We start from the raw sequence: 12,772 nt of genomic DNA on the forward strand, positions 1-12,772 counted from the left end.
AGCTACTAGGGGAGCTCCAGATGTAGCCCAAGAAGGGTCCTGTGAGGATTGGAGATATTCCAGCCTAGGGGATATGTGGACCTGTAACTACCATTAACTCACCTCCATCTAAGCCACAAGTTGTCTCTCCTCTGGCACTGTTTCATTATCCCCTGCTCCTTTCAATGTCCCTTTTCTTCTTATCTTTGCTTTTACTTAGTGTTTTCCCCCCAACTATTGCCACTCTCTCTGACACTATCACCAGTCTGAGATCCGCTGCCACTCCAGGGGTAATGTTTGTGTTTCCAAACCATTCAGGAGTCTATCTTGTCTGTTTAGAGTAGATGCTTTTAGCAGCAAGCTGCAGCTGTGGTTCTTCCAGAGCTGTCTTCTAGGTCAGTGCTAATGTGTACTCATTCTCCATTGTTAACACATAGGAATCAATAAACAAGAAATCCGTCTTTTTTGTTTTTCTCAGTTCCAGAATCACCTTGGATGTCTTATTGGATGGCCAATGCAGTTAGATGTGATGAAATAATAGAAAATACTATTTTCCAAGTATATTTCTTAATGTGGAAGTTCACTTTCCACCCTTTTTCTTCTCTTAATAGATGTGGTTTTGCAGTTTCTGGGAGTTAGTACAAAGAGTTATAATTTACTTCAGAATCTCTTACTGGTTGGGAAGAAGTTTACATATGTATTTGAATATAGGCAAATGAACTGCAAATATTTTTTAACCATGGAAACCTAGGTTTAATGATGACTTCACTCCTACAGAACACTCTAGTGATCTTCTCAGTTTTCAAGGGAGGGTTATATTCACCAAAAGATCCAGGAAATGCTGTTGGGATTTATAGGGCTCATTGGCTGGCACATCTGTCACACAGTGCCTGTGTTGCCAAGTTGCATGGGAAAAGCAGTGCAGTGCCCCACTACTGTAATGCCATACAGTTGGGGTGCCTGCTATATTTGAGAGAATCATGCAGTCATAGATATCTGAGTTGGGACCCACCAGGGTCTTCCAGCTCCTGGTCCTGTGCAGGAACACCCCAAGATCAGTGGTGCTATCACGTTGATTTAATACATTAGTATTGAGATTAGAAGTAGGAATTCAAATGGCATTTTTTCCTCTACTGTACTGCTTGCAAAGATAGTTTGCAGTACATTTTAAAATGTGGTTGTTATAATGTGATTTAATGGGGTAAGCAGTGTGCCTGTTACTTGTGTCTCTGTAGTCACACAGCTACACAAGTGGAAAAAATGATACCATGGTAAAAATGTACTCAGAAATAATACTAATGGGAATAATTAGTTTAGGATGCAAGTGCATGGTTGAAATTATGCAGTTTATATCATGCAGCTTTGCCCAAATCTCTTCGGATATGTGTGGCTACTGTCCTTATGAGTGGCAAAATGCTTAGAAGAGACAAAAAAAGAAAAAAGAAAAATAAAAAAGAAAAAAGAGAGAGAGAGAAATTCTGGTATTTTATTAGTTACAGCAACAACAATGTGTGTCCTCACATATTCTTTACTCAATTCTTATGAAAAAGTTCATTTTTGGATACTTGGAAATATATTTCAAAATTCCCCATCTGGTCGAAAGACAGTACAAGTAGACTGGGAAGTTTTTTCAAACATTTGCATTTTAAAGTAATATTAGAAGCTAAAATTGGTGATTTTAGAGAACTATTTTTGATAGAACATGTAGAACATGTTAAGAAAGTAATCAAATTGGTTAGTAAATGCAAGAAGGCTGAATACTGTAGAGCAAACTGATACCCCTCTCCTGCAATCCACTTAGCAAGAATGGCACTTCTAGCTGACAGGACAGGAAAATGGTATTTAGTAGTATAAAAATTTTTGATTTATTAAAAATTCAAGAAGTCAAATAATGTGTGCTGGTGTCTCCGTTTGGGAATATTTTCCTCATTTTCCCTTCTCTGTTATTCCTCTACAATCCTCTGCACCACTGTTTGGAAATATTTTCATGGGGTTTTAAAGACAGAGTAAAGATCTCTGGCACTGAAACACAAAATTATTTATGTGGCAAATGTTCTTCCAGCACATCTCTTGTAACCATTTCCATACTGGTATGTGTGAAAGTAGACAGCATTTTTAGAGGGAATTTTAATTTATTTTTTTTTTTAAACACAACTGATTTTTTCTTAATGTGGTGCAACTTCTCACTTAACCATCCACAAGCCTTGTGAAGTCAACTGGTAGCAGTAAGAACTTAGCACCTTGGAAATTCTTGTCTTTTACCATCTGACTATCCACATTTAATACAATTTTTGAGTATGGGTCTGTGAGGCTTAGCATAATTCAGCAGAGGGCTTCTGGTGCCTTTAGAGGACCACTTCTCCACTAACACCTCCCATTATTTCTTTACACTCCTGGAGGGTGACACTCTGCCTCATGGCAGCTGCTTCATCTTACCGCTTCTACTCTTCTTCCTCCTCCTCTTCATGTCACAGTAACAGGTTCCAGGATTGGTTAGAGGGTAAACAATCTGTTCCTGTCTCAGTGATTTGATCCCTTCTACCACAATTCTCCCTTCTCAGAACAAGCTCTACAGTATAGTGAGCTCAAATTCAGGATTGAGGAGAATAAATTTTGCTAGCTTGAGACCAACTGAACAGAAATTCTTAATTAATCTTTTTTTTTTTTTTTTTTTTTTTTTTTTTTTTTTTTTTTTGCCTTTGTACTAAGTTTAGGTTGGTTTTTTTTTTTTTTTTATTTTTGGATTTTCACTTGATGTAATAACCATGACTTTCAATGGCTTTCTATCAAAAATCTTATTCCTTTGGAGAACTTGCAGTTTAGCAACTATGCACAGGCAAACAGAAGAAAAGAGGGAGTTCCTAAAAACAAGAAGTAGATACTTCCCTCTTTATCTCCTGTGTAAAAAACCCTGCAAACCCAGCTGTTTGATGATAGTGCAGCATTTAAACCACAGTACTATTTTGCTTTTTTAAGAGTTGAAATGATGCATAAGTAGTGAGAGCAGTATACTTTTCTTTTGGCTTTGGATAAAACTGGATTTACAAAAAACTTTTGTCTATTCTGCTGTTTTTATTTGACTTTCTGCTGTCATATCTACTGAATCTCTTGAGATCTGACTACTACTAATATGCAGGAATTAACTGAAAGTTTCATTTTAAATAACCTTTTTGCCTAAAGATATGATATTACTCCTTAGAGAAGGTTTTCACGTATACTCTTCAAATTAAAGATGCTCAGACACTCCTCTGATATCTAAGTCATTCAAAACAATGTATATATTACTCATGGTTTTGAGGTACAAAATGTCTTTATATTTCATCAAGAAGTATTTCAAACCAAAAAACAGACAGAACATTCATAATTAAAGCTTCCATTTTGTCCTCAGTTCAGTTAGTTTTGTTAAAAAATACTGGGTTTTTTTCTGGAAATAAAAAAGGAAGAGTTGTGAAATTAGATGTGAAATCTGAAATATCAGGGAAGGAAACCAAAGCTTCTCTTCAAAATGATGCATAGGGAGCTTGTAGAGTGGCTCTCATTGTCTCATTGCTGCTGGCATTCCCTTTCTCCTACAGGCTCAAAATGCCCTTGGCCTTACTCTGAAAGAGGCACTTTGGCTGTGACAGAAGTATTTTTAATAAGGTTGATTGGTTGGTTTTTTCCCACAGGAATGCAGCTTCAGTTTCCTTTTGAGGCCCAAACTTAGCCTCTTGTGTTTGGATAGTACTATTATCTTAACTCCTTTATTATCTTAACTCCTTTCTGGAAGGAAGAATTTGAACCTCTGATCACAATACTCATTTGGAACTCAGCACAACACCAAGAATTGTTTCACCACATTAACTACTATGAATGCTTCACCTTACCTGAAACAATGAAAAATGTTGTTCTTAAAGAGGCAGTATTCATTTGTAGTCTTCTCAGCTTCCAGAAAGTGATTCAAGACAGCCAGCACAGCTTCACCAAGGGCAGGTCCTGTCTGACCAAACCAGTGATATTCTGTGATTGAGGGACTCAAACAGTGGACAAGTGAGAGGATGAGGATGCCCTTTATCTGGATTTCTTTAAAGCCTTTGACATCATCCCCCCCAACATCCCTCCCTCTAAACTGGAGGGCAATGGATTTTGTAAGTAGCCTCTTAGATGGATAAGAAAGCAGATGGATAGTGGTATCCAGAGGATGGTGATCAGTGGCTCAGAGAGATGGACATCAGTGACAAGTGCTGTCCCTCAGAGATCTGTACTGGGACCAGTGTCATTTAATATCTTCATTATTGACATAGATGAAGAGGTCGAGTGCACCCTCAGCAGATTTGCTGCTGACACCAAGCTGAGTGGTGTGACTGACACACCTGAAGGATAGGATGCCATCCAAAGGGACCTGGACAGGCTCAAGAAATGGGTCCATGGAATCTCATAAGGTTTAATAAGACTGAGTGCAAGGTGCTGCACCTGGGGCAGCCCCTGGTATCAATCCAGGCTGAGGGACGGACAGATGGACAGCAGCCCTGCTGAGAAGGACTTGGGGGTGCAGGTGGATGAGAGGCTGGACATGACCCAGCCAAAGGTGTCCTGGGCTGCATCCAAAGCAGCGTGGGCAGCAGGGAGGGAGGGGATTCTGCCCCTCTGCTCTGCTCCTGTGGGACCCCACCTGCAGGGCTGCATCAGCTCTGGGCTCCCAGCACAGGGACATTGACGTGTGGGAACAAGTCCAGAGGGGGCCACCAAGACGATGGAGAGGGATGGAGCACCTCTCCTATGAGGAGAAGCTGAGAGAATTGTGATTTTTCAGCCTGGACAAGAGAAGGCTTAGGGTGACCTAGTTGTGGCATCCCACTCACTACTTGAAGGGTGTACAAGTACAAGAGAGGTGGAGAGGGACTATTTAGAAGAGCATGTAGTGACACAACAAGAAGGAATGGCTTCAAACTGGAAAAGACTAGCTTCCCAGATACTAGGAAGAAATTCTTTTCTGTGAGGATGATGAGACAATGGAACAGGTTGACCAGAGGAGCTGTGGGTGCCCCATTCCTGGAAGTCTTCAAGGCCAGGTTAGATGAGACTTTGAGCAACCCAGTCTAGTGGAAGGTGTCCCTGGCCATGGCAGGGAGCTTGAAGTGAGATCCTGTTAAAGGTATCTTCCAACACAAACCACTGTGATTATATGAAACTGAAGTAACTTTCAGTCCTCTTCCTATTTTGATTTGAATTTTTTCATGTTTAATTTCTCTTTTCCTTTTGTCAATTGTAGTTGACAATTCAAGTTGTCCGATTTCCCATAGCAACACAAAACAATGGAAAGCTGTCTGTGTACACATTGGAAAAGGCAGAATCAGAAAATTTTTGATTAGTGACAGAACTCAAAATCACTAATCAGTAGCAAAATTGTTTGTTATTAATGATGAAAAGCACACTTTCTTTGGCAATTGGCCTAAAACTGTCAAGTTAGGGCAGACTCCCACACCCATGGAGAGGCCAAGATTCCCTGCTGACATTCACATATGAAAAAACAGTCCCCCACTGGAAAAAAAGGACAATAGGACATCTCCACGCTTCTGGCTTCAATTTAAATTCATTTTTTCTAGTTATACAGCTTCCTGATTGCAGTTATATTTATAGTCATATTCTCTTATGAATAATTTGCTTTATTCTACTAAATATTTAAGCAACTGTCATAGCACAAGTAGTATTTTATGACTCTCTGTAGCCAAGATGCATAAAACTGCATTTCATTTGCTTTCTGTTAATTATTCCTAATTTTTATCTTTACTCTTTTCTTGTCAGCTATCTGTTCATTAATTAATTTTAAGGAAGAATATAGAATGCTAATACGATTTTATTTATCAAGCCCTAACACTTTTTAGTAACTCAAACACTTTGCTTTTTTGTCTGTTTACAAATGATATTCATTGAGTTCCAGTAGAATTAGCAGCAAAACACTTCCAAAGGATGTTTATAAAGGTAGCATATTTGCAGTGCTAAAGGTGTTAAAACAGGCATCTTACTGTCTCTAACATTTATCAGCAGAAAAACCATATATTTCATGAAATCATTAATAGTTTGCAGGCATCTATTTTTTTAAACCTACACTGATGTGGTCACAGCAATCAATGAAGAATGATTCAATGGCTTTTAAGTAAAATAAAGAGAAACCATCCATTCAACTGGATGCTCAGCTGCTAGGAAATCATTAGCAAGCTCCAGAAAAATGCCCTAATTTTCAGATATGGACAGATATTGTTCAGCAAGCTTGTTCAGTAATGAGCAAACCAGTATGGGCTAAGATTTCAGACAATATATGTAATAATATGTGGGCTATGTTTTAGTGTTTAGAGGAAGAAAATTAGTCCCTGCTAATAATTTCAATTTCATTTTGTGTCCACACTTGGGCATATCTGCAAGGTGGATCAAGAAATATGAATGTGCATGTCAAAACCAGTGTGTTACCTAATATTTACAGTGCACGGATTGACTAATATTTATGACCATCTTATAAAGTATAATTTTAACTCAGAATAATGCAAGCAATAATTTATCTGTGGGTTCCTAGGGGTTGCCTGTCTCCATGAATCATATCCAAAATCTCAAACAGCTGTAAGCATATTTATAAAATGTGAAGTTGTTCCTAAGATTCAGCACCTGTCTATAGAAATCTCTGTCTGAAAAAACATGAGCTGGAAATTGCACACACCTATGGGAATTAAAAGGTATTTAACCAAGACTGAATTCTGAGTTATCACTACATTTAGGTGCATATAGGGGCAAAATATTTTCAAATATTCAAATATGTTGTAAATTATTTTCCTTTTTTTTCTGTGTTTGTTTTTACTGAACATATATACATATGGAAGTTGGTTCAAATCAACATCTGAATGCTACCTTCTGCAGAAATTGCAACAACTGTCAATATATTTTAAAATCACTGAGAGAGAACAGTTCAAAGGCAGAAATTATCCATCTTTGAAAGGCAAGTGATATGCCAAGAATGTTACTCAAGTTTAGTGACTTTTGCTGTTTTCTGGTTGCTGCCTTAGTCAATATCTCTGTATTTTTATGAGCGCTGCTAAATGCAAAGTACATAGTCCTAAAAGATCGCAAGGATGGAACACAAAAACCAGACTTTCTTAAGCCTCATTTAAATATATATCATTCTAATATTATTATTTGTACCATAGCTCCTAGAGTACTGATAAGCTTTGATTTCATGTAACTAGATAAATATCTGAAAAGAAACACTTCTAGTCAAAACCCAACAAAGTCTACAGCCCTAAATTTTCTATTGTTTCAATTTTTAGGTGGCAGAAATATGTTTTCTGGCATAAAAACTTTTCCTACTTGATACTTAGAAGTACTCTTAGTACATTGAAAAGCAATAAGCAAAAGAGTGATGCTGCCAAGAAGCCTGTGCATTCTCTCTGGATAATTTACTAAACGTGTTTCCACCATAAGTGCCTAGTACTCTGCCCATGGTAACAACATAAAACTCAGCATCATGAACACACAGCAGTATATCCCATGCTATTTCAAAGATATTCCCTACATGAAGAATGTCAGGCCCAGGAAGACTAATCTGTTAGATACTGGAGCTGGGAGATGTGAAATGGTGGCTTAATTATTAGTGGAGAAAAATGCAATCTGGGCTAAATCCATACTAGTGAAATTAATGGTCCTCCTAAACATGTCCTGCAGAAATAAAAATAGAAATCTTTATTAAAGTGTATGCAAGCCAACACTTTTTCAGTACATGAAATATTTGATCACTCTTCCACTAATGTTTTATTCATGCATGATTTCATAGTAGCTTAAATTTTCTAATACAATTCCCAAAATATATGCTTATACCCAGATGTGTGGTCTCATTTCAGAAGGACAGAATTTTCCCACATGTCCCACTAAACAATCACAACTGAGCTGATGTGCAAAATTGACCTATTTATTTATGGTCTTATTCAAAACTAACTGAAATAAAGGAAGAAAATATCTTGTGTGCAATAAGATGAAGGAATTTGCTATATCCTTTAAATTTAAGCACTCACACAAAAGTTTGTCAAAAGAATCTTTAAAATACAAGAATAAGAATGTGGTTAAGGAGTTTGGGTTTGGAGGAAAATAATTATTTCTGATCATTGACACCTATTTTGGGAAATATGTTTCTAAGTCTTTCCTATTGTAATTTATCTTTAATAAAAAGAAGTTGCAAAAACCCTCTATATTACTGTATTTCTTACTCAGAATATCATATTCACACAAAAATTTTCCTTCCAAACTATTTGTGAGAAAAAAAGTGTTTCAGTGTTCTGCCATGGGGCAAAAGACATGTATCTGGAGAGTAATGAAAATAACCTTGAGCAAATGCACTATAATAATATGAACAAATGGCCTATTACAATGCTATTCAAACTATTTTAATTTCTCAGCCTATTAATGCCGTGTGTTTTCTTCCAGCCCCGCCTATATCTGTTCTGTGTCTGCTGAACAGTATGTGACTGAGAATGGTATTTATTTTACTTTTACATCATACTGGGAAGCGTTCATTGCCCTCTTTTAAATAAGCATTTTGAACTTCCTGTGGCTTGTGGAAAAAAATGTTTTCTTTTAAATTATGTGCGAAACTGGATGAGTTCGGAAGAAAAAAAAACACTTAGTTACTAACTTACTCTGAAGAGCAGAATTATTTGTTAAATAAACCAAATTAAAGTTGTTAAATATGTGAAGTAAATATTTGAGGAAAAATTCTTATTAAAAATTTGCAAAAAAACATGCAATGCCTATCTAATAAACAGATTTGCCTGCTAATTTATTAATATCCCTAAGACTTCTGCTTCCACTGGGGCCCATCCTACATAAGCTACAGAAGCTTTCCAACATGCCTCTGACAGCTTCTTACTCTTCTGTTCTTATCTTACTCTGAGAAACCCAAAAACTACAGCAAGGCAGCCCACTGAAATGTCCAGTCAAGGTCAGAGAGCAGTGGCCTCTGTACCACATGCAGGCTTGAAAGGAGTCTAGCACTTAATGATGTTATTCCAGTGTTCATTCCACTCTGTCAGTTATCTGCCATTTAGAGATTTTTAGGAAGTCCACTTTTTAATTTAGAAACTTGGAACACAGAATTTGCCTTGTAACAATATGGGTTACTTTTTCTAGGAGTTACCCGAGAAATTTGTTGGTGTGAGAGAAAGTAGAAAGAAGTATTACCCTGTGGGAATGTTTAAGTGTACATATTATTAAAGTCTCATTGGTGAATAATGGGAGAAGATATTAGAAAAAGATATGTTTCAGGGAAGGAAAACTTTAGTGATTCAGTCTGGTAAGCAATAGGTTTTTAATCTGTCTCCATCTAGTACTCTCCTTCCCCCTTTTCTGTCTTATCTTCTGATTTCCTCCTTTAATTTAGTTAATATTTTAATTTATTCCCATTCAATTATCTGCATGATGTATTTTTTCCAAAAGATATGCTTATTCCTAGGTACCGCTCATTATTTATAGCACTATGTGCTAAAGCATAAACTTTTCAAGGCATACATATTTTTGCTTACTGGACTGCCTTACATTTAGTGACATTTACTACAAAATATAATAAGCACAACTACTTTGCCTTTTCCATATCCACCCTCCAAGAAGGGCTTTCACAAGTAAATATCTGGATTGCAAACAGTCTCCCCAATGCCAGAAAAAAACCTGTGGTGTCTTTATATGATTCTACAGTCCTGTTGAGTTGAAACTTTTAAGTTTGCCTGCCTATCCTTTCATGCCTAAAAGTCACATAATTGTGTGTCTCAGCATTAATATGTTCCCCCAGTAACTGGTTCATGTGAAATGGATTGCTATAAAATCCGCATCCGCGTTTTCATTGTACCAATGAAAAGGAAAACTTGCAAATTTACTCCAGAATTTTTAACTTCACATGCATTAACAAATAGGAATATATTTTCTTTATCAAATTAAACAAACCACAAGATTTATCTGAAATAATATGTGCTTCCCATTAAGCATTTACAAATAATCTATGCAAAGCTAAAAAGAACTGAATCAGTCCAATTTAAATTACTGCTGTAAACCCAGTTATAATAGGTTGGACATAGCCTTATATTAAATTTTATTCTGCAATATTTACACCAGAGAAACTGAAGAAATCCAAGCCTGCAATCCCTCAAGGAGAACAGCAGTCTTTGTGCACGTCTAATTTGTTGTGAAGTCTCAGAAAACTCTCTTACTCCATTTGAAGTGGATGTCCAGTGTCATCCATTTGCTGTTAAATGCAAAAGTGTTCAGAAATAACCTCCGCACCATATGTATATTTTTGCTGCTGCCTCCAAGACACACACAATGGAGCTTGGCTCAAATCTGATCAGAACTGATTTGCTGGGTTCTGCTAGTGTGTACTGAAGAGAAGTGCCTGTGGAGTCTTTGGAGCAGTCTTCCAGTACCCCGCTTTAAGATTTAAATAAGAGAATGCATGGGAGAATCATAAATGGTTTAGATTGGATGATACCTTAAAAATCATAAATAAAAGAATAAATGAAAAATCAGAACATTTGGATGAAAAGTGTAGTAAGCAAAATAGAGAACTAACAGTTTGGAGAACAAGAAGGAAGTGATGGCACTTCAAGCACAAAAAATGTTGCTGTGAAGAAGACTGTCATGAGATGTCTCACACAAAGTAGAACAAAGTGCAATTGGCTTAATTTGCAGCAGACACTCATGTTTGGGAAATATTGGGAAACCTTTGCTAACCATCAGTAGAGCTGAGTAACTGAGTTAGATGGGAATAAAATAAATGTGCTTGTATAGGAGTTACTTAGAATCCAGGAGAACCAAGTATTGAATAAAATTCTTTCCACAGAATTTTTACATAGAACAGGATGTAGAAAAGTGGTCTGTAGTAAGAATGGAATTTTTCATTGACTTTACATTTGATTGTGTTGGTTGTTTTAAAAATACTATACAAGATTAATTTTGATTCTATTAAATATTATTGTACTTTTTCAACACACAATTTGGAAAATCTGATTTCCTCTCTGATGATTTTGTGTCTTTTTGCCTTCAAAGTGATAGATGATTATAAAGACAAAGAAAATTATATGCAGATAAAAAAGGTTAATTCTACGGTTTCTAAAGCAAAATATTCATTGATGTAAAACCATTTTCATGGTGATAGAAAACATCCTTTTGCCCAGTTGCTGCCTATATGGTATATGTTGTTCTCTGAGAGCTGAGAGATAGAAAGAAGAAAAGGATGCACAAAAGGATTCTTGGACTTCTGAAAAACTAACACAAAAATCCAAAATTCAGTAAGCAGTAGATCTAAACTAAAAATCAAGCTTTTACACATAAGATAAGCCTGGAAAGTCTGGGAAAAGGGCACACTGCAGGTCAGAGATTGGTAAAGCTGTTGCACATGTCACATCAGTCATTTCTGTTCACCAGCTTTATACAAACAAAATGAAACCATGGAAAAAAAGAGGGTTAGGTACTCTGAATGCCTAGAAATTCCGTATTTAATTAAATCACATTTTGTACTAATTTACTATTAAATTGCCAGCTGCCCTAAGTCAAGAGTTCATAGTCAAAGGAGTCATAGGGTCAGCACAATATTTTTCATGGTCCCACTTATCATCCAACACAAGCTTATCTATCCTCACCTCCAAAATGCAATTCCTTCTCATTTAGTCTACAAACTGGCAAATTCCTAAATGCACATCACATCTTAACCAGACAAGATGAAAATATAGCCTTGTGTCTTGGTTAAAAGCTAGAGTATGTAACAGGTAAAATTCACATTTTTCAGAATAGGCCCAGGAATTCTCAGACTGGTAAATATTGTACAAACTTCTGTCACAGAGCTGTAATTTGCCTCTCTTTTTCATTGATGAAAGATATCTAGTATTGTTTTTAAAAGTTATGACCTGAAATACAACAATGTGAATTTTCATCATCTACATCTGCTGATCTTTTATTACAAAGAGAAGGTCATAATATGGCTTTGGTTTTTAGAAATAAAATATACTGAGATACACCTTTTAAGAAAAGCTATAAAAAAATTGTAATCTAAAACAGGCTGAAACTTCTTTCAAGATTCAAATACTTTTAAGAACTACAAAAGTCATTTTGCTATCTCCAGTTTATTTGACCATTACATTTCATACTTTTTTGGCATCACTAATATTGTTCTCCTTTAATCTGAAACACATTGTAATAAATTACGAGTTCACTATTTGAAAAAGAAACCATACAAAGAATGGTTGATTTGGAAAGTAGCACCAAACTGTTTTCAATGAACACAAGAATGGAGAGGCCATGGGGAAACTTGCAGGAAAAAAGGGAAAATTTCAGTAGATGGTGCCAGCTCCATAACTCTGTATTCATTCGTATGAAATGGCTGACCAGCAGCATTTGTGGATGGGGGTCAGCATATTCAGAGATGGGGCTGTGGGCCATGGGGACAAGGGGTGACATTGAGATCTACACACAGAGCAATGTTTTGTTGTCATTGTAGGTGGATACCTGTGCTCCACAGAAAAATCAGGTCTTTGAGCCTCTCGGGCTGGCAATGCTGCCTCCTGTGTGTCCTGGGAACAGTAATAACAAAGTGGAGAAGAGATCCCAGTCACCTCAGGTTTAGCGCTTCAAATCCATAGAACAAAATAAAGATGTATTAAAGTAATCCTAAACCTGAGTAACCCTGGCTTGTCCCTGCCAGCCTGCTGTAGTCCAAAATACAGATGTTGATTCTGTTAAAGCTGGGGGAATGCAAAATAACTGGGACGCAGGAAGGAAGAGAGGGTTGCAA

The sequence above is a fragment of the Melospiza georgiana genome, chromosome 4, assembly GCF_028018845.1.
Source record: "Melospiza georgiana isolate bMelGeo1 chromosome 4, bMelGeo1.pri, whole genome shotgun sequence".
Lineage (NCBI taxonomy): Eukaryota > Metazoa > Chordata > Aves > Passeriformes > Passerellidae > Melospiza > Melospiza georgiana.